General features: G+C 40.1%; 1 protein-coding gene across 1 annotated transcript in view; it reads right to left on the bottom strand.

Moving 5' to 3' along the window:
* BNC2 (basonuclin 2) overlaps positions 1–21,600 on the bottom strand; it is a 569,819-nt gene extending 548,219 nt beyond the window's left edge. Inside the window, exon 1 of the mRNA XM_006864478.1 lies at positions 21,489–21,600. The gene's annotated coding sequence lies outside the window, so the exon portion shown is untranslated. The remainder of the gene's footprint in view (positions 1–21,488) is intronic.
* Positions 21,601–21,943: the final 343 nt, after the last annotated feature.

Genomic DNA, 21,943 nt, shown 5'->3' with positions numbered 1-21,943 from the left:
ATACTGAATAGTATTTTCATTATTTCAATGCTTTATTCAAGTTTATGAATCCTGTCAATCATTATTAACATGTTCTTCAAATGTTACAAAACTTCATTTAAGTTCTTGTTGTTAAGTGCCTTGAAGTCCATTCTGACTCATAGCAACCCTGTACAGGGTTTGAACCTCCAATCTCGTGGTTCTCAGTCCAGCGCTTATGCTACAGTGTCATACCAGGAGTCCTCATTTAACGTAAGAAGGTATTCTAAATAACTATATATTTAATCACATCTGTATAAAAAATGCATAAACTAAGATCAAGAAATCATAGATCAAGGCTGGTAGTATCTCAATAACCAGAAAACTAACGATTGAAACCGAAAATCAAAATGAGCAAGTAACTAGATTTCAATTCTTTCTCACATAAATGGTCTTTAAAAATCACATGTACTATAATTACAAAAGGAGCTCTGGAAACATACTGGGTTACAAGTTGGGTTTCTAACTACAAGGTCAGCAGTTCAAATCTACCAACCAGCCGCTCTGTGGGAAAAAGATGAGGCTTTCTGCTCCTATAAAGATTTATAGCCTTGGAAAACCCACACAGGGTCACTATGAGTTGGAATTGACTCCATGACAAATCACCACCAACACTACAATTACAAAGGAGTTCTGGTATGGCTCTGTAAGATAAGCACTAGACTGCTAACGACAAGGTCAGTGGTTCAAACCCACCAGTTGCTCCTTGGAAACCCTACACAGGGTTGTGATGAGTCAGAATGAACTTGAATGCAATTACCAACAACAATTTAAGTATAAAATGAAACTAAAAAACTTAGTCACAGAGAATCATATGGAACATGAATTACAACTCAATAAAACTGTTAACAAAAAGTCATAGGAACCCAACGTCTCTAAGAAACCTTCAATTAAAAAATCTAAATTATACAAAATGAAGAAAAAACACTATTCAAAGATTAATCAAAACTAGATATCTAAAAGTAGATCCATCATCAGGGTACAAGTTTTAATCATCACCAAAATAGCTTATACACTTGCAAATGTATGTTAACCTATGTACAAAAGCAAGCATACCTGAGCCCTATTACAAGTGTACTTTAACTGATGATACTGGGAAATCCCACTAGAGATTATGTGTTAAGGCATAGATACAGATTTGTTGCTGTTCTAAGTGCCTTCAAGTTGGTTCCAACTCACAGCGACACTGTATAGGGTTTCCAAGGAACAGCTGGTGAGCTTGAACCACTGACCTTGTGCTTCAAGCCGACCTTGCAGTCCAGGGCATCAAACTCGCAGCACCACATGCGTACTTCTAGATACAGATACAGGTACAATACAGATAGATAGACAGACAGACAGATAGGCATACATTCAGGCTGAATTTCACACGTAACATCTTACACCCCAATCCACTGAGAACAAATCCATCTTCTGAACAGCAAGAACAGATCTTACACACTCTCACCAGAGCTCCCTAGTCCCACCACTTTACTACTCAACAGCACAAACTCTGTGAAAGAGTTGCACTGTGGATATACATTTGCTTTCTACAAGTTAATCATCTTTTCTCTATCGTGCTCAATCCACATTCTCAAAGTTTTGAACTGTACAATTAACCCCTTACATACGTACTACTGGAGTCCTGGTGTGGTACTGTGCATAAATGTGCTGGACTGCAAAGCCAGCTTGAACTGCAAGTATCGGTAGTTCATGCTTACCAGTCACTCCCTGGAAACCTTATACAGGGTCACTAACAGTCAGAACCAACTCAATGGCACTTAATATATGCACTATTTCATCATGCACATTGAAAAGCACACAAAATAAAAGGGGATAATTGGGTTTTTAATATATTTTCCCCACATCTTAAAGGATGATTTTTGTTTACCCTTTGGGGTGTTTATATCCCTCCTGGTAACCACTGCTCCAACCAACTGAGCTAAACAGAAGCAGTTCAGAAAACTGCAGCAGCAGGTGTTATAAATGACCATCCGTGGAATAACTAAGGCCTGATGATCAATACTGGATCTGTTCATGACAACCAGGATAATCATACATGTTCACTCAGTTATTCAATAAATATATGTGGATTACTTCCCATGGCAAAGAACTACTACAGGTATTGGAAATTCAGAAATGAACCAGACAGATAAAGGCTCCTATTTTTATGCAACTTGTATTCTAGTGGGGAAGACATATAATAACCTAATCAAACCAAACCCACTGCCTTCCACGGATCTCAACTCACAGTGACCCCTAGAGGGCAGGAGTAGAACTACTCCCTAGGGGACTTGCGAGGCTATAAATCTTTGCAGAAGCAGAAAACTTAGTCATAATATACATACAGACATCTACACACACATATATACACATACATATATACAAAGTCGCACACACACACACACAAGAGTCCTGGTGTGGCGTTTGGGCTAATGCGCTGGACTACAAGGTCAGTTTGAATTGCAAGGTCAGTGGTTCAAGCTGACCAGCTGCTCCTGGGAACCCCTATACAGGGTTGCTATAAGTCAGAAACAACTTGCAGCACTTAACAACAACAATATGGGGGGGAGGGGTGGGGGATGTCCTGGTTTGGTGCTATGGAATAAAGCAATGGACTACAAGAAGACAGCTTGAAGCATAAGGTCAGAGGTTCAAACTCATCTCAAGTCAGTTCCTAGTCACAGCGACCCTGTACAGGTTTCCGAGGAGCAGTTGGTAGGTTTGAACTGCCAACACTGGGTTAGCAGTCCAGGGTTGATCCTACAGTGCCACACCAGGAGTCCACATATATATGAGAGAATTTCAAAAGGTTTGTGGGAAAAATGGAATGTAAAAATAATGGTGTTTTTTCCCATCAACTTTTTGAAGTTCCTTTTTAGATATGTATATAATAGCATATTTTCAAGTAGTGACATATCTATGAAGGTATATAAATGTGAGTATAGTTAACAAAATTCTAGGTCTTGTATCATGCCTACTCTGAAACTTACATGCAGAAAGAAACTATGGATGTCAGGATAAAAGTCAGACAACAGGAGGCCACCAACTTGTATTCTTCTAACATCAAGGCGATCGATGTTCAGTGTCTGATCCTTCTTTCTACCTTCTCTCTCCTTAACATGTTCCTCTCTCCAGTCAGAATATAAAGCATATTAAGCTGTTTTAAAAGGAATAAAAGGTTGAAAGTAAAAGAATGAAACTGTACTGGGAAGTTGCTGGAATGACCAATGTGTGAAGTTAAAGGTATAGCTTTCTTTCTGGTCTTTTTTGATACCCATGAAATACAACAATAAAACAGATGTTGAGCATCACACAATATGAAATATTATTTAAAATCGAATCTTGATCTAAATAGAAAGGAGAAGCCCAAGTAACTGAGGAACATTTCTGTCACTGAAAATACATGCAAAGAAGACAATCATCAGAGACACATCATCTCCCAACACATACTCACACTCACATACACACACAACCCTCTAAGCCACCTATTCAGAAAGCTCAAAGCTAACCTAACAATATCTACAAGGTATTCGCAGTAACAACTGGGTTCTGTATTAGACACATAAATAAGCCAACATTCAGTCACCTTAAAAAGTAGTTCTACTGATTAATAGTATTAACATACCTAGTAAGAAGGTGGCAACAATCAAAAGGGGAGGGGGCAACAAGCAGCATCAGGGAACAGGCCAATGTTGTTGGTGTTCCTCCCAAGACTCTCCAGGAGAAAAGGAACCAAGTTGTGTGCTATAAGCAAAGCAGGCCACTAGAAAGGATTTTTCTATAGTGGAAAGATGCCTTCAAATCACTCAATCCTTCACACCTCATAACCTCTGCTCAAATACCAAGGTTCAACTCCGCAGAGCCAACACACAGATATATGCCTGCAAAAGAAAGAATGTTCGAACCATGCCAGAGGATGCCAGTTCACATGGCATGCAGAGAAATATGCCTGCATACAAACACATATACAAGGCGGCTTCAAAAAGTTTGTGGAAAATGAATTAAGGGATAACGGAATTTTCTCTTAAACTCTTTGAAGTCCCTCCTATATCCATTGCTCAGTCTGGATAAACCAGCTCAAATGATTCCTAAAGGACTGATCTCTGTAAATGGGTTACTGACAAAATTAGGATGTCTACAAAGGAATCCTGGTGACTCAATAGTGAAACACTCAGCTGCTAACCGAAAGGTTGATGGTTCAAACCCACCTAACAGTTCTGGGGGAGAAATGACCTGGTGGTCTTCACCCATAAGGATTACAGCCTAGAAAACCCTTTGATGCAGTTTTACTCATAGAGGTTCACTATATAAATTACAGTTTATGAGTTACAATCGACTTGATAGCATGTAAAAAGAAAAGGCCTTCCAAGAAAGAACCCTGGAGGTACAATGTTAAGTGCTTAGCTGCTAACCAGAAGGTTAGAGGTACAAACCCACCAGCCACACTGTGGGGAAAATTGTCTGGCAATCCGTCACTGTAAAGATAGCTTTTGTTGTTGTTAAGTGTCCTCAAGACAGTTCCAACTATATAGTTAGTTCCCTGTATAAGATTTCTAAGGAGCAGCTAGCAAGTTTGAACTGCAGACCTTGCAGTTAGCAGTTTCGTGCTTATCTTACAGATTGTCACATGAGGAAGCCTGAAACAGTTCATGGAAAAATTCTATTTTATTTTAATTCCATACACAGTTATCGTAACTTGAAATTTACTAAACAGCAAACAACAGGCCCATAAAGACCATTAGTAATGGCCTATGAGTACTCCTTTAAGATATGATTACTCTCCTAACGGATTTTGTGCTTATAATATTTTGGCAGTCCCTAGGTGGCTAAATGGAGTCCTGGTGTGACTCTGTACTGTAGGATAAGCATTGGACTGCTAACCACCAGGTTGGCAGTTCAAACCCTATCCAGGTTCTGATGAGTTGGAATCATTTCCAAGGCACTTAACAACTAAGTGATGAAAAGGGCTAAAATGGTTGGCTGCTAATGGAATCACTCAAGTTCACTCAGAGGTACCTTGAAAGAAAAGCCTAGAAACATGCCTTCAAAAAAACAGGCACTCAAAACCCTATAGAGTACCAGACACATATGTGGGGTCACTGTGACTCAGACTCAACAGAAATTGTTTAATTTTAGGGTAACAGCTTCTACTCCATCTATTAAGAGCATCATGTGGCACAAACTCAAATACCCACAGAACTCTTATATTCTTAAATAAGTCCTGGTATGGTGCTGTAGGATAAGTACTGTATTTCAAGGTCAGTTTGAACCTCAAGATTAAGTAGTTCAAACTCACCAGTCGCTCCTTGAAAACCCTGTACAGGATTACCAAGAGTCAGGACCTACTTGATGGCACTTAACAACAACATAACACTTTTGGGAGCTCGGTAGCTCCATAAGATAAGCACTGGACTGCAAACCACAAGGTCCACATTTCGAGCCCTCCAGCTAACCCACAGGAAAAAGATGAGGCTTTCTGCTCCCACAAAGATGGAAAGCATCGGAAACCCTATACAGGGTCACTGTGAGTGGGAACAGACTCAACAGCTCTTAACAACAACAGCATTACACTTTGGAAAACAGTCAACTAGAGCTCCAAGCCTATGTCAAATGTACAGTTTTTTTAAATGATTTTCCTTTAACCAGATCACTATACCATCGTCTAATGTTATGTCGTAACCCTCAACTTTTCCAAATTGTTATCAAAATCTGCAGCAAGATATTCCACAGATGTAATAGGCACACATTTACTTGCTGGCTGTTATCAGATTATTATTTTGGCCTATCTATATTTCAAGAATACAATTTCACACTACTACTAGTAAAACAGTCAGTAACATGTCACCAAAAAAGTGACAAAGTATATTCAATATCCACTCATGCTATCCATATATACAACTGAAACTGCCAAAATATGTACTATATTACTTATTGCAATATGAAATTATGAGCACTCCTATTAAGCCCTCCCTCCAACACACACACACACACACACACACACAAAAAAAAAAAAAAAAAACCCTCACCTAAATCTAGTTAGCCATTTGATTTTGTCTTCTACACTCCCTGCATCTCTTAAGGAGGTTGTAAACTACCATTATTTTCTCCTGGATGCTTCTTGACATATGACTAATTTCATTTGACCTAATCATCGTCCTCTACAAGCAGAAATGTCATGCTAGGAATCTGTTTCCCTTTATGAACTCAAGTGAAGTGACATTAACCAATGTAATCACCATTCTGAATGGGAGAGAAATCTAAATTATCTCATGTACTTCTTGAAAAATACCTAGGTGTTGATAAAATGTATTTCCTTAAGCCACTAGACAAAGAGCTTTGGGCTGTAGGATATGCACTGAATTGCTAATGAAAGGCCAGCAGTTCAGACACACCAGCCACACCTCGGAAGAAGCGACCTAGAAGAAGCGACCTAGTGATCTGCTATCTACAGATCACTGCCTAGGAAACCCTTTAGGGGAGTTCTACTCTGTCTGCAGAAACCCTGATGGTGCGTGCTGTAGGATAAGCACCACACTGCTAACTATAAGGTCGGTATTTCATACCTGACAGCCACTCTGAGGGAGAAAGCGAAGGCTTTCTGCTTCTATAAAGATTTACAGCCTCAGAAACCCTATGCAGGGTCCCTGAGTCAGAATCAAATCATTGGCAATAGGTTTTGGTTTTTACCGTGTCACACAGGGTTCGTGAGTCCTGGTGTGATGCTGTGGATTAATGTGTTGGGCTGTAAAGTCATTTGAACCTCAAGGTCGGCAGTTCAAGCTCACCAGCCACTCCTTGGAAACTCTATACAGGGTCACTATGGGTCGGAACTGGCTCAACAGCATTTAACAACATGACTCAGAGATGGTACCCAACAACAACAATCCATCACATAATGAAATGTACAATCCAGCAAAATTGAAAATCATAAGACAGAAAATTGAGTGGACTACCTTTGTATATAACACTAAGTCAATTACATTCTTTATTGGTTCTAAACCATAGAAGATACCGTCAATAACAGTTCACATGATTTTGTCATTCCACACAAAGCAACACAAGAAGGGGCTTCAAAACATTCGTGAAAAAAATCCCATCATCTATTAATTCCATTTTTTCAAGTAACTTTTTAAGTCCCCTTGTACATACGAGCACATGCCACATACTAATATGAGTAGAAAAAGTAACATTAATTTTTGTACAAATACAAACACAATGTGTGATTTGGTGTGCTAAAAAAGTAAATATAACTAAAAATCACCACCTGTCTGCAAAAAAAATTTACTGCCAGGCCCGTTTTTGTAAAGTGATTTTAAATCCTTTACAGAATTTTCCCAAGACAAAAGTAAATTCTCAAAAAATATCATGAGACATTATTTTGTTGTTCTTGTTAAATGATGTGGAGTTGGTTTAGACTCATAGCAACCCTATCTAGGGTTTCCAAGGGACAGGTGGTGGGTTTGAACTACTGACCTTGTGCTTACCAGTCCAGTACCTATCCTACAGCACCACACCAGGACTCCCAAGATATACTTTGATATTGGCTAATTATTGTTTGGAGTCCTGGGGTGATGATGTGCTAGACTACAAGGTCCATTTGAACCCCCAGGTCAATGGTTCAAACTCACCAGTCACTCCTCAGAAACCCTATACTGGGTTCACTATGGGTCAGATCTGACTAGATGGCACGTAATAACAACAATTATTGTTTATATATTTAAACATTGCTGAGAACAAAACACACTCATCACATATATATTTGGTCAGAATGAGTCATCTAATTGATAACTGACGCTTACGGTATACTGACAAGGAGCTTTGGTAGCACGGTGGTTACAAGTCAGGCTGCCAACCTCAAGGTCAGCAGTTCGAAACTACCAGCGGTTCCACAGGAGAAAGATGAGGTTTTCTGCTCCCGTAAAGATTTACAGCCTCGGAAACCCTATGCAGGGTCACAGAACCGACTCCACTATACTTAACAACAACAACAACTGTATACTGAGGATTCCTGGTGTGGTGTTGCGGGTTAATGCACTGGACTGCAAGGTCTGTTTGAACCGCAAGGTCAATGGGTCAAGTTCACCAGCCATTCTTCAGAAACCTCATGTTGTTGTTAAGTGCTGTAAAGTTGGTTCCGACTCATAGTGACCCTGTATAGAGTTTCCAAAGAGCGGCTGGTGAGCTTGAACTGCCAATCTTGTGGTTCAAACAGACCTTGCGGTCCAGTGCATTATCCTGCAGCACCACACCAGGACTCCTGGAAACCCTATGAGTCACTATGAGTGGGAACAGACTTGATGGCACTTAACAACAATGGTATAATGAAATGTATCTAAAAGAAAATTAACAAAAGGCAGCGCCCCCATACATACACACACACAAATACAATGGTCCTTTCTCCTCTTTTGTGGTAAGTGTGACAGCCTTCCATCTTCCTCTCTATGTCTCCTCATAGACTATCATAGGATCAAGAGATTCCTTGCCAAGAAACCAAAGCAGAACCACCCACTCCACAATGGATTTGAATGAAAACTGGTAACAAAATCAGGTATCATGGGACAGTGGAGAAGACCAAAGTTGGGTCTATAGAAAGTCGCATATGTGATGTTAAACACATTTATCTACAGTCTACCCTAACGTGTCTACATACTAACCTAGTTATAATTTCACTATGATCTCATCAATTGAACATGTATTGGAAAGCTACCAGTTTCCTAATTTGTTCTCATATTTCAATAATAAGAGACTGACTGACTAATAAATACATGAAATCTTAGATTCTGGAAAAGGAAAAAATTAAAAAGAGTGGTCCAACAGAATAAAAGCAAAGCAATGATTTAAGTGGCAATAGATGCAGGTCATTATTAGCAAGATTCAAGAGAAAACGAGAACTTTAGGAAACAAAGTCAACCATGACACAGCAGAGCTGACTCTGAATACTGAGTTACCTTTCATTTGTTTCCAAATTTCTCTAAGTCAACAGTGAGATATTACAAAATTTGCCAGGTAAACTGCAAATAAGGTTATGTTTCTAAATGAGCCTGTCAGATTTTATCATTTTTTAAAAGATGAACTGGACTAGTCAGTTTGAGTTTGGATACAGAATAATTTTTAGTTTTATCTCTGTTGGTGTTTTTTTTGGTCATGACGGGATGTCTGGGAAGACAAAGTTTCTCAATAATGATTTTTTTCCCCTTTCCTTTAGAGGTGTTTATAAAACCAAAAACAATTATTTCTAGGTACTTAATTCCACCCTGCAGGGCATGAAGTGTGTCTCTTATCATACAGAACACCTAGAATACTTTCAAAGGCAATGATAATTAAGAAACATCAAAGTAAAACCAGGGTGTTTCCCAGGGAACTAAGAATCCTATCATCTTTTGGCTACCGATTGACATATTTCTTGTCCTCTGGAAAACCACCAAAAGTTTTCTTGCTCAAACAATAGAATATACTTTCTTAATTTAGCTTTTATTCGTCTGAGACTCTGAAAAACCTGAGTTTTAAAAGTAAACTGCTAAACAGAAATAGAGAACCCTAGGACCATCAAGAGAGCAGAGCACAAGAAGAGTGCAGGACCCTATCCAGAAAAGCAGCGACACCAGAGATGGAGACAGAAGACGAAGACATGGAGAGAGGGAGCAGCTGAGGACTCTGGACTCATAGAAAGAAAAAGACCGAGAGCTGGTGGCCAGGAGGCAAGCTTGCAGAATGTACCCTTTGGTTGCTTAAATTATTATATATTCCTGAGTGTTTCTGTATACACCCCCCACCCCCTCAAACAAAACAGAGGGAATGGGAGCAAATACTGTTGAATGATGATGCATGGCGGAGATTGTAATCACTGCAATGAAACGAAGGTGTAAAGGATCGATGTTCTCCCATGTAAACTCTCACTCAGTTAAAATAAAAACTTAAAAATAAAAAAAAAAAGTTAACTGCTAAGAGAACACGAATAACAAAAACAATCATGAAAAAGAGGAACAAAGTTGGAAGATTCACACTTCTCAATTACAAATTTTACTACCAAGCTACAATAAGAAGATAGTGTGGTACCAGCTAAGGACACAGATCAATGTGACAGAATGACAAGTTCAGAAACAGTCCCTAATGTCTATAGTCAGTTGATATTCAACTACGGTGCCAAGACAAATCTATGGGGGAAAGAGTCATCTTTTCAATAAATGGTGTTAGAAACAACTGGATATACATATACAAAAGAATAAAGTTATTAGACTACCCTTCCTCACACCATATACAAAAACCCATTCAAATGGGTCAAAGAGCACAAACTATATGACTCTTAGAAAAAAAACCTAAGAGATTAAACTTATGTGATGCTGCATAGACAATGGCTTCTTAGGATTTCAAAAACAAAAGAAACATTTTAAACTTTGACTTCATCAAAATTGAAAACTCTTGTGTGCGCTAAGGGATGTTGTACCATAAAGTAAAAGTACTACTCACCAGATGGGTCCCAAAACACTTTAAATGATAAATCTGGTAAGAAAACTTGTATCATCAATATGTAGAGAACTCATACAACTCAATAAAAAGATAAATAACCCAAATGAAAAATGGGCAAAGAATTAGAACACCAATTTCTCCAAATAAAGAGGCTCAATATTATTAGCAATCAGAGAAATGCTACAACATTAAACTTTTACCTAAAATACAATTAAATATTACTTATATATATATATATTTTTAAAACCAACACTGAGAACCACTACATAACCACTATGATAGCTAAAAAAGAAAGAGAGCAAGACAGAGACAGTTCTAAGTGTTGGCAAGTATCAATAGAGATTAGAATGCTCATATACTGCTGATAGTAATGCAAAATAGTGCTGATGCTTTGGAAAACAATTTGGCAGTTCCTCAAAAGGTTAAAGAGAGAATATCATGTAATCCAGCAATTACACTCATAAGGTATATACTCCTAGGCATATACCTAACAAATAAAAACTTAAGTCCACGCAAAATTGGTATATAAATGCTTATAGAACCATTTTTCAAAAAGCCAAAAAGTAGAAACAACTCAAGTGTCCATCAAATGATCATTGAAAAAGTAAAAGATTGCATACAATGAAGCAAAATTTGAGAAAGTAATGTATTATTGACGCATGGCACAAATTGAATGAATGTTGAAAACATTATGCTACATAAGTGAGTCATCTATTGTAAAAACTCAAGAAAGTCATACTAAGAGGAATGTTCTTTGACAGTTTCCAGGGGTGGGAGGGAAGAGAGAGTAATTCACTGACTAGAGGGTTTTTGGTTGTTAAGCAAGTAGATTCCGACCCATAGCAACCCTGTATAGGATTTCAGAGGAGTAGCTGGTGAGCTTGACCTGCCGACCTTGCAGTTCAAATGGCTTTGCAGTCTAGTGCATTAACCCACAGCGCCACACCAGGACTACAGGGTAGACACAAGTTAATTCAGGTGACCTGGAGGGCAATATACAAGTAGAGGGAGGTTTCCACCTCGGCAGAAGAATGGTGAAGACAGGTGAAGATACAAGAAGGTATGCAAGGGTTAAAGGGGCTAGAGCTAAATAGTGATGTATACACAACCTTGGAACAACAGTGTTCCATGTGTATATTTTTTGTTGTTGTTATTAGATGCCATCAAGTCAGCACCGACTCATAGCAACTTTAGGCACAGCATAACACTGCCCCATCCTGGACCAACCTCACTATTGCCACACTTGAGCCCACTAATGCTGCCACTTTGCCAATCCATCTCGTTGGGGGTCTTCCTCTTTTTCTCTGACCCTCCACCTTACCATACATGCTATCCTTCTCCAGCGACTGGTCCCTCCTGACAACATATCCCAAGTATGAGAAATGAAGTTTGGCCATCCTGGCCTCCAAGGAGCACTCTGGCTGCACTTCTTCCGACACAGATCTGTTGGTTCTTTTGGCAGTCAATGGCACTTTCAATATTCTCCACATAGGCTGAATGGGTATGGAGGGTGGGATATATATATATAGAGAGAGAGTCCTAGTGTGGTACTATGGGTTAATGCGCCAGACTGCAAAACCATTTGTGAACTGCAAGGTTGGTGGTTCAAGCTCACCAGCTGCTCCTCGGAAACCCTACACAGGGTTGCTATGGGTCAGAACTGACTCAGTGGCACTTAACAATAACATATTATATATATATATAACTCCCCCACATATACACAAATTTGAAAGAGGATATTTGTACATGGGCAACCACAGGGCGGGATGGGGGGGATGGGACTGTTGTTGCATGGAGGGGATGCAAATGAAACAAAGTGTATGATTTATTGAATGTGAAACTGATGATCTTGTCTGTAAACCTTCACTCAATTCACAATAAATTGTTTAACTAAAAAAGTGAGTCACAAATTAATCCATTTTTATGAACTATCCAGAATGGGAAAGCTTGTAGAAATACAGAGGTAAGAGAATTCTTTTTTGGGTGGTAACAATGCACTAAAATTGATTGTAAAGCACAACTCTTTAGATTGTAATATAAACCACTGAATTTGATACATTTTAAATGGGTGAATTGTATGGCACATAAATTCTATCTCAATAAAGCTTTTTGAAAAATAGTAAACATAAACCACTATGATTATAAGTTTCATTACACTAAATATAAATGTTGGAATGTGGCGCTGTGGGTTAATGCGCTAGACTGCAAAGTAGTTTGAACTGCAAGGTTGGCAGTTCAAGCTCACCAGCTGCTCCTCAGAAACGCTATATAGGGTCGCTATGGGTCAGAACCAACTCAACAGCACTTAACAACACTATGGTGGGTAGTGGTATTGTGTGCTGTTTAGTTGGTTTCAACTCAGGGTCCCTATATAGGGTTTTCAAGGCTGTAAATCTTTACAGGAGCCAAAAGCCTCACCTTTTCCCCAATGAGTGACTGGTAGATTTGAACTGCTGACTTTGCAGTTAGCAGCCCAGCTCATAATAGATATTGCTGCAAGTTGTTGGTTTAAAAATGAGGAAATGGCAACCATCAAAGGTAGGTGGAATAGAATGGAACCCGACCAGGCCCAGCTCCTCTTCCCTCTTCAACAGACAAAGAATGGCAGAGCTGTTTCCCAAGGTCAATCAGCTACCTGAATCAAGACCAGGTGCCAGATACCTGTAGCGAGTGGTTACTGCCATGTAGCCCTTTCTTTTTATTTACTACATAAAAACCAAACCCACAGGTAGCTTCACAGTGACCCCTATAGGAATGCCCATAGGTTTCTAAAGGATCCTTAAGATCCTTTCTCCCTCAGAATAGCTGAGGGGTTCAAACTGTTGACCTATTCTAGTCAGCAGCCAAGTGCTTTAACCACTGTGTAAGCAAGGCTCATTATTTAATACTAATTTTACCCCAGGATTGGCTTACAATTGCAGCCTGATAGCGTAGTGGTGTTGTGATTACTCACTGGGCTGCTAACCAAAAGGTCTACAGTTTGAATTACCAGTCACTCCATGGGGGAAAACAAAGTTTTCTGCTCCTATAAGATTTACAGCCTAGGAAGGCCTAGACAGGACCTTCACTATCAGTCAGATCCGACTAGACAGCACTTAACAACAATTACGTTTTCTCAAGGACCATTTTCCTCTTGTCCCCCCCCCAACACACACAGACACACACATACATACAACATATAATAAATGGAATTTGGATTATTACCAAGGAGGAAACTAGCCGACTCTATTGTATCTATGGGAAGGCCAACCTGGCATCTCAGAAGATGGGGCAGATGCATCTGGATATTACAATATACACAACACATCCATTCATCCAATGATCAAGATAGTGGGTATGGGCCTAGGCTGGCAGGGTATCTCAAGTGTTGTTGTTAAGTGCCTTTGTAGTGACCCTGTAAAGGGTTTCCTAGGAGCAGCTGGTGGGTTTGAACTACGGACCTTGTGATTTGTAGTCCAGTGATGTTCCACAGCACCACACCAGACGTCCAAGGGAGGTAAACAAAAAAAAAACAAAAAAATCATTGTCCCTGAGCTGATTGCAACTAATAGTGACCCCATGAGTTACAAAGTAGAACTGAGCTTCCTAGGGTTTACTTAGCTGGGATGTTTCAGGAAGCAGAGCACCAGGATTGTCTTTCTTGGAATCAAAGGGTGAGGCTGAGCCACCAACCTTTCACTGAGTACAAACCAGCTGCATCACCCAGAGGAGGGAGGTGAAAAGAGTTCTTCTCTCTTCCCTGAAGCTAGAGCTTACTAGTGAAAATTTCAAATACAATGGTTATAAAGTTAGCCTTGGCTAAAAAAGGTAGGCTCAAGGGAAAATTATAAAGCACTTTAAGGGGATTTGATGGTAAGTCATTAATACATTTGAAAAGGGATTAGATAGCCCCAAAAGAGTTTGGTAAACTGAAGGAAAAAAAAAAAAAAAAGATTTAAATTGAGAAGACAAGTCTATTTTATGAACTCTTGGTTAAAAAAAAAAAAGAATTTCCAAGTTAAAACAAAAAAATCTTAGGTAAAGGAGAGATGATGGTTTTATAATTTACCATTTTGTTTTCAGAATCCTTACAGTAATTCTACTGATTATTTAAAATGCTGAATGTTTTCCAACCTTAAAGCTGCAAATGTTTTTACTTATCATGATTAGAAAATGATTCCATAACCATCCTTTATTTTCTTTACATTAAGGCAAATGCATTTCTAAAGAACCAAGTGATGGTACCAGATTATGCTAGAGGGAAACAAAAAGGGGAAAGAAGGTAGTACAGAAAAAATAATGCACTGAATTATCTTTAAAAACCACCTCCCTCCCCCCCCCCCCACCCACCCACACAGAAACAAACCCAAAATCTACTGCCCTTGAATCAATTCTGACCCATAGGGACCCCGAAAGGGCAGAGTAGAACTGCCTCATAGGGTTTCTGAAGCTGCAAATCTTTATGGAAGCATCTTTCTCCCCACAAGTGGCTGGTGGGTTTGAATTTCAGACCTTTCCATTTGCTGTCGAGCACTTAACCACTGTGGCACCAGGGCTCCCAGTATACTATTTTTACAGATTTCCAAACATATATACATCTATGAATATCTCAGAATTATTTTTCAGATTTGTAAGAATCTAGAAAACCTGTTAAAGCAATACATTCAGTCTTGATTTAGTCAGTATTTTTTAAAAGTTATGAAACACTAGTCCACCACCAGAATGATCACTTCTGTCCTCTCAAAGACGGAAAAAAGAAAACAAGACTTTTTTCATTGCTGTCAAATATCTTCAGTTTTCCCCTCAAATGAAATTTAGATGGAAACGATGTGACTGACAAGCACCGCAGAGGCAAATCTTGGCAACTCTCAGCTCCGTCTAGCTCCTTGGCCTGCTAAGCAAAATTCCTTCACAACTCTTGGTCTCTGCAGTAACTCCTACAAAGCTCATTACTGCCAGCGTCCGCCTGTCCCCAATGTTGGGCATTTATCCCCGGGATGCATATCAACATGTGGCACATGTCCCTGACATGCACAGAAGAGCCGCACCCCAGGACAGCAGCAGGCACGACAATAGTGTCCACTTTTACTTCTTTATGGTTGCTGGGATGTAACCGAGAAATCTAATAACTGTGACAGTGAGGCCTTTTGGTTTCTCCTTGCCTTTCCAGACAGTGAAGCTGCACAGACACTAATGAAAGGTTAAATGAATAGGAATAGCTGACAAGAGGTACAATAAAGAAGGAGCTTGGTAATCCACAGACACTGAGCAGAGATCCTTGGCTCAAGCAGAGGAAGGACAGTCCACCGTGGAGTCACAATATTTAAAACAGCTTGCTATACACAGAGGCTTTTGTGTCTGGGTACATGTCTGGCTTTGGACTAAAAAAAAAAAAAAAAATACGGAAAAGGAATTTCAGCATGGGGCACTTTGGCAAATGTAAGGTCATAATAAGAGAAAAATGTTTTGTGTGGGTTGTTACATCTTTGTACTAAACATAAAAAAGTGAGGACTATGAACTCATGAACCACAAGTTCTAAGACAATACTGTACATTTTGACAACTATTAAATACTGTTATCTAGAGGACTGAGTTGGTGTGATTCCCACTGTTAAGATAAATACATGCAGAGACTCACTTAGCAGCACACCACATTCTGCTGTCCTTGTAGAATTCCTGACACTCATGATATTCAAGTTTTACAGTCAAACTCTAGTCTTTAGTGAATATGTCTTGTACAACCCAAAAAACTCTCCAGTCACTTTCCATTCACTGAGAAGCTTCCCAGCAGTTATTGGAAGGAACCTGAATCTATCATGTTAGCAATGAGTGAACAGTGCAAGGCAAACTTGGTGTAATTTCAAGTCACTGTTAACTGTGAAATGTCCTCCATAGAATTCTTAATTATTGAACTTAATTTTATAATTCTTCTTTAATGTCTTTGCACAAGACTTAAGAGAAGGTTGTATTCCTTGGGAAACATATTTCAAATGATAGGGGCAGGACTATTTAAATCATGGGGGGGGGGGGGAATTCCTAAATGTAAAGAGAACACATGAAGCTCAAAGAAAGAAATCTGACATTCTTATATACAGATTTGTTCTTTAAGAAATAGTTAGGGCTTTGCTTTGGCAAAACCTTAAAAAAATGACTTATCTGTAGGATCATTCTTATACATATGCATGAGCTGCCATATAGGTTCACAACAAAGGGCAAAATCTACTGAGAACATGTTCTAAAACAAGGGGGCCTCTTTGAAAAGCTAAATTAAATTATAGCTGAACTCTTGAGTGTATGAGGGCTCTAATAAGCAACAAATACTTTTATTGGCTAGCAACATAATAAAAGCTACTGTGCAAGTGATTTAAAAAAAAGACAAATCTGGGTAGTTTATCTCACTGGATGATGATATTTACTTAATTGGTAAATAAGTTTGTCCAAAATAATGCTCATAAAAATGAGTATATAAATATTAAAGAGCAATTATGATGGATGGTTCTGATAGTAAACATGTCACAAATTTTGGTAGAAAGGGTGATGTAAATGTTAAACTCAACACCAAATATTAATTTTTCACACCATTCAGACCCTATTTCTTTCAATTTAACTTATTTACTGATTGTTACTATATCTGTTTAATCAATGCTTTATTATTTTTGCTTATTATGTGAAACATTTTAAGTCGTCTTCCCTTCCGAGTACAGTTTCATATGAAAATCTACTTAGAAAATAATCATTTGCAGAAAGGAGAGTGTGCTTGTGAACTGAGAGAAGGTATCACACAACTCATTTGTTCAGTGGCAAGTTACTTTTACTAGAACTTTGAAGGCTGGCCTAGTAAGAGAACAACTCCAGCTGGCAAAACTACACACAGTACTTCGCAAACCTAAACAGATTTAAAACATATTTGGTGGCATTTTGCTTAATCTTCACATCATCTGAAAGGTAAGAACCCTAAACATCTTAGCTGACTCCTGGACAATTCCTGTAAAAAGTTCTAACGCTATAGTCACAGCTTTAAAATCCACACTATCACCACCCAAGTTTAAACACTGAATCTGTATTCATTACCTACTTTTTATGCAACATTCTGATAACCACTGTGATTTATTTTTTAACCTTAAGTATAATAAAATTATGAGGTTCTCTATAGCTCTTCATAAAGGAAGTTACTAACCAATGGCCTATCAACAAAGCAAAGAGGAGAGGGTTGTTTCCCCTTCCACAGACATGTTTTCAATGGTTTCTTCTAAGGATCTAGGTGGTAAATGAGACCATCTGCTGAGAAATTCAAAAAGTGCTGAAGTTGCTCCTTGTATATACATCAAGTTAAGACTCTATTAATTGCTATCAATTTGTTTCACATACAAAATTCTATAATGAACTTGAAATAAATTATGTATATATCCGAAACTTAGATTTGTCCATCTTGCCTAAAGTTAATATTAATTTCAAAAAAGGGTGAATATTTACAGAAAGTCAAACCAGTGATCTGATCTCTTTTCTAAAAACTGACATCTAAATGCACAATCTTGAAAACAAAAAACTTTATTAGCAGTGTAGCTGAGGAGTTTCCGTAAAACAAAAATGCTGATGGTAATTTGTAGAAAACATTTTCATGTGCCATAATATTTATACACAACACTGGTAATGAGTTTTTTTTTTATTGTTTAATCTTTTCTGCAATTCAGTATTGGATATTTTGGGACAGGAGTTATTTAGAAGACTATAAATCATACAGTTGAAATATGCCATTGATATTTAGTCTAACTTACAATAGCCATAAAAGCCACAGAGCCGAGTGGCAAGTCATTTCAAACAAGTGTATATGAAAAACACTAAACCGAATTCCTCATATTCATGAAGACCATCTTTCAAATACTTAAGGAATATTTTAACTAGGGCAGAATCTTAACTCTATCATAAAAAAGGAGGAAATCACTAATTTCAACTCACCACCTATTTTGGACTCCTTTAATAGAGGAGAAACAGTCTCAGGAACAGGAACAAAAAAGAATAGCTCCCTCTACCCCCCACCCCTTTTTGAGCCAGTGTCCAATTTCTTCTTTTCTGAACAGCTGTATTATCCAAGTTAAGTTGCTCTGCTAATTTCAGTCCCACAAGGACTAACTTGGAAGGCAAAAAAATACAAGAAAAGATCAATTTGCTGGGAGAGATCAAATGAGAAAACTGTGGGGACAGCACCAGGTCAGCGTGTAGAGAACTAAGCAGACCTGTTCTTCATTAACTGCCGCTCTCTGGGGATGTCACACACTACCTGTCCGTGGGCTTTATTGAACCGCCTAACCCGCCTCTCTGTTCCATTCTTCTGGGCCCAAGTGAATCATATCCTGCTGCTGACAAGTTAGCAGGGGACTGCGGCTGCAACATGAAAGTACTTTTCTTTCTTGTCTAAATCAGGCAGATTTTTGAAAAGACGACGACACAGCATTGACTCGTGACATGGCAAGATGAAACGAGAGGTCTGGGCCGGTCTTGGAGCTGTGCAGATAAAAGTAATCAAATGACACTCCTGGAATGCAAATTGGCATTCTTGACTGCAGCAATTGCACAACCATGAAACATCCCTGACAGCAAGCAAGATTAGGACAAAATGTTATGTAAAGCACTGAACTAAAAAACTCTCACTTGAAAATTCAAACTGTAACACTTACATTTTAATATAGCAACAGTCAGCTCTGCTTTCCTCTGCAGCTTTTTGTAATGGCATAGCCCTCCCTGCCTGATAGATATCCTGCACCACAGGTAAGGGGGTGGGGGGCAGTATTAAGAATGTACAGCTGCTATTAATATTTTCCTAGTATTTATTTTTCGATCACATGGTTGTTTCTTACTCAATGTTTATATGCAAAGCAACACCAAACTTACAATTTTCAAGTTTTTAGTTTTCTGTTGAAGAGAAAAAAAAGAAAAAAAAAAAACTTTTCTCACAAAATACTCTATACACTAAATTCACATTCAGGCTCAACATTACTTCCCTCAGGTGAAGACAATCCTGAACTTACTTTGGTAAAGCGAATTTTAAATACTGTGCTCTCTGGGACCAGAGAGGGTAGCTCTAACTAAGAACTTCATTAAGACTGAACGGTTTTAATGAAACAGTTACAAACTGAGCATAAAATACAGACACCCTGTAAAGTTAACAAAAGAAAATTTTGGTGATTTGACCAGATAAATCCATTAATTTGTACAAGGTCTCAGTATTCTGAAGCCCATCTTCAGATCACCCACATAACACTAAATACAACCAGAAAGACATCTCCCCACTTAAGGCATGTACGTATGTGTGCACAGCAACATGTGAAATCTCAAAAATGCAAAATGGGTTAGTGACAAATGGGTTTAGCCACTGTTCAAAGTGATTAGCATGTGGGAATAGATGTGAAGACAAATAGTAATAGAGGCTAGGGGAAAAGGCAAAAAAAAAATTAGTACCTACAAGGTTCTTGTACAAAATGCTGCTAAAAGAAAAACTTCAGTTCTAATCAGTTATATTTCATATTTGGTTTTGACACCCCCACGCAAACACAGATTCTAACAATTGCAACTGCCCATGAAGTACATTAAAAAAAACACACCAACAACAAAAAAAATACAGGCCACTTTCTGCCACTTTAATCCTGGGTACACAGGATTATTTTATGGTGTCTTTTGTACATCAGTTTTACAACAGCTTGACTCTAGGGTAAATGGGAACTATCATAAATCGCACGCTGCTTTCAAAACCACTTTAATTTCTGTCAGCATTGCTGTAACCACAGTCCTGGGCGCATGCTACCTTGTTTTGTTTTGTTTTAAGGTGCCTGAATTTGACAGTCCCATCTCCTACACTCACTCCAGTTGTGGCTTTGATCACTGAAACAAGAGATGTCACATTGTGTGTGGGGGGGAGGGGGTGCCATCCCGCTATCTCCCATTTTTTGAGATATTCCATATTAACGTCTACACGCAGAACTCGGTACATCAGAGTTCACCAAGTAGGGGTAAAAATAGCCACGCTGGATGGAAGCTCATTGAAAGGCAGGGAGGGGTCAAGTCCCATTTCTAACAAATCACTTCCCCGAAAGCGGACAGAGTCGGTCATCACTAGCCGAACGGATGACACGCTTCCTCGCTGCAGAGAAGCCGCTTCGCGGGAGAAGCTGTGCTGGAGGTAGCTTCGCCAACCATCCCAAAGCTTTCCACCCCTTGCACTTGGAACTTTTCTTTTTTTTTTCCAACTAATTACCTTAAAGGGGATTTCACCTAGTTTTGTTTTTTTTCCTCTACTTTCTTGATTCTGCCCCCTCCCAAGACCCCATTATTTCACCCCCCTAGCCAAAGTGTAAGTCAAGCATATCCGCTCCTGCAGAATTCCACCTCTAAACAAAATAACTGTAGAGCTTATTTTCCTGCCCTGTTTTTGCGTATTCTTCCGAAAACCTCCAGGAATATTTCCTACCATCTTCCTTTCCAAAGGGAGGCTTCCGAAGGGGAAGGAAAAGGGAGGGAGCCCGGTGGCGTGCCCTCTCGGCGCGGCAGTAGCGCGTCGGGGAACCCACGCCCCGCGCCGGCCCCTCAATCCGGGTAAGTTGGAAAAGTTCCCGAGGGTCCCAAACGCTCTCTTCTCCGCGCCGAGATCCGGGTAGTGCTCCATTCATCCCTCGCGTCCTTTCCAGCCCGTGACCTCGCGCCCGTCCCCAACTACTCGAGCCCCCGCTCACCCTTTGCCAGCCTGCCCGCCCGCCGCTCACCTTTCAGCGGACGCGGAGCGCGAGGGTACACCTTCACGCCCCCAACAGCACCCCTCCCACCGGGAACTCGTCTGGAAACTTGGGGCCAAGTTGAGGGAAAGATTTCGGGAGCACGGCAGGGGCCAGGCGGGTTGGGGTTTCCCAGCAGCCCGCCCTCCTCACCCGCACCTCAAGCCGCTGAACTTGAGGAAAACAAGGGTCCCGGGCGGCCCCGGGGGCGCTCGGGCGCTGGGGTCATTCCTGACGAAGTCTAGACTAGAAAGCAAAAGGATGGTGGAAACTTCTTACCATCTCGGCATGCTGGTTGTCAAGTGCAGCCCCCGCCTCTTGGTCTCCTCTTAGCGGCCGCGCCTGGACCAGCCCCTCGGCCGCCTCGCGCTTCTCTGTCTCGGCCTTTCTCTCCCTCCCCCTCCCGGCTCCTCCGGCGGCCGCCTCGCCGCCTCCGCCTCTCCCCGCCCGCCGCCGCCCGCGCGCGCCCTCGCCGCGGCCCCTCTGCGCTCAGGTGACTGATTTATACACGCGCCCAGGGTCGCTCTCGCTCCCCCAGCCAGAGCCTGCTCACTTCCCCGACTCCCTCCTCGGGCCCCCAATTTCTTTCTTTCTTTTTTCTTTTTTTTAAAAGGAACGGACTGTCCCGGGAGGGGGCTGCTCGCGGGAGGGCGGAGACCCACGGGCTAGGTGGCCTCGGGCGATTCTGAAAAACCCACAAGTTTCTCCTCGGTGCAGAATTGGCGTGACTACAA

Source organism: Chrysochloris asiatica, unplaced genomic scaffold (genome assembly GCF_000296735.1).
Source record: "Chrysochloris asiatica unplaced genomic scaffold, ChrAsi1.0 scaffold00065, whole genome shotgun sequence".
Lineage (NCBI taxonomy): Eukaryota > Metazoa > Chordata > Mammalia > Afrosoricida > Chrysochloridae > Chrysochloris > Chrysochloris asiatica.
The sequence above is the reverse complement of the archived record's forward strand: the minus strand, read 5'-3'. Positions and strand labels throughout refer to the sequence as shown.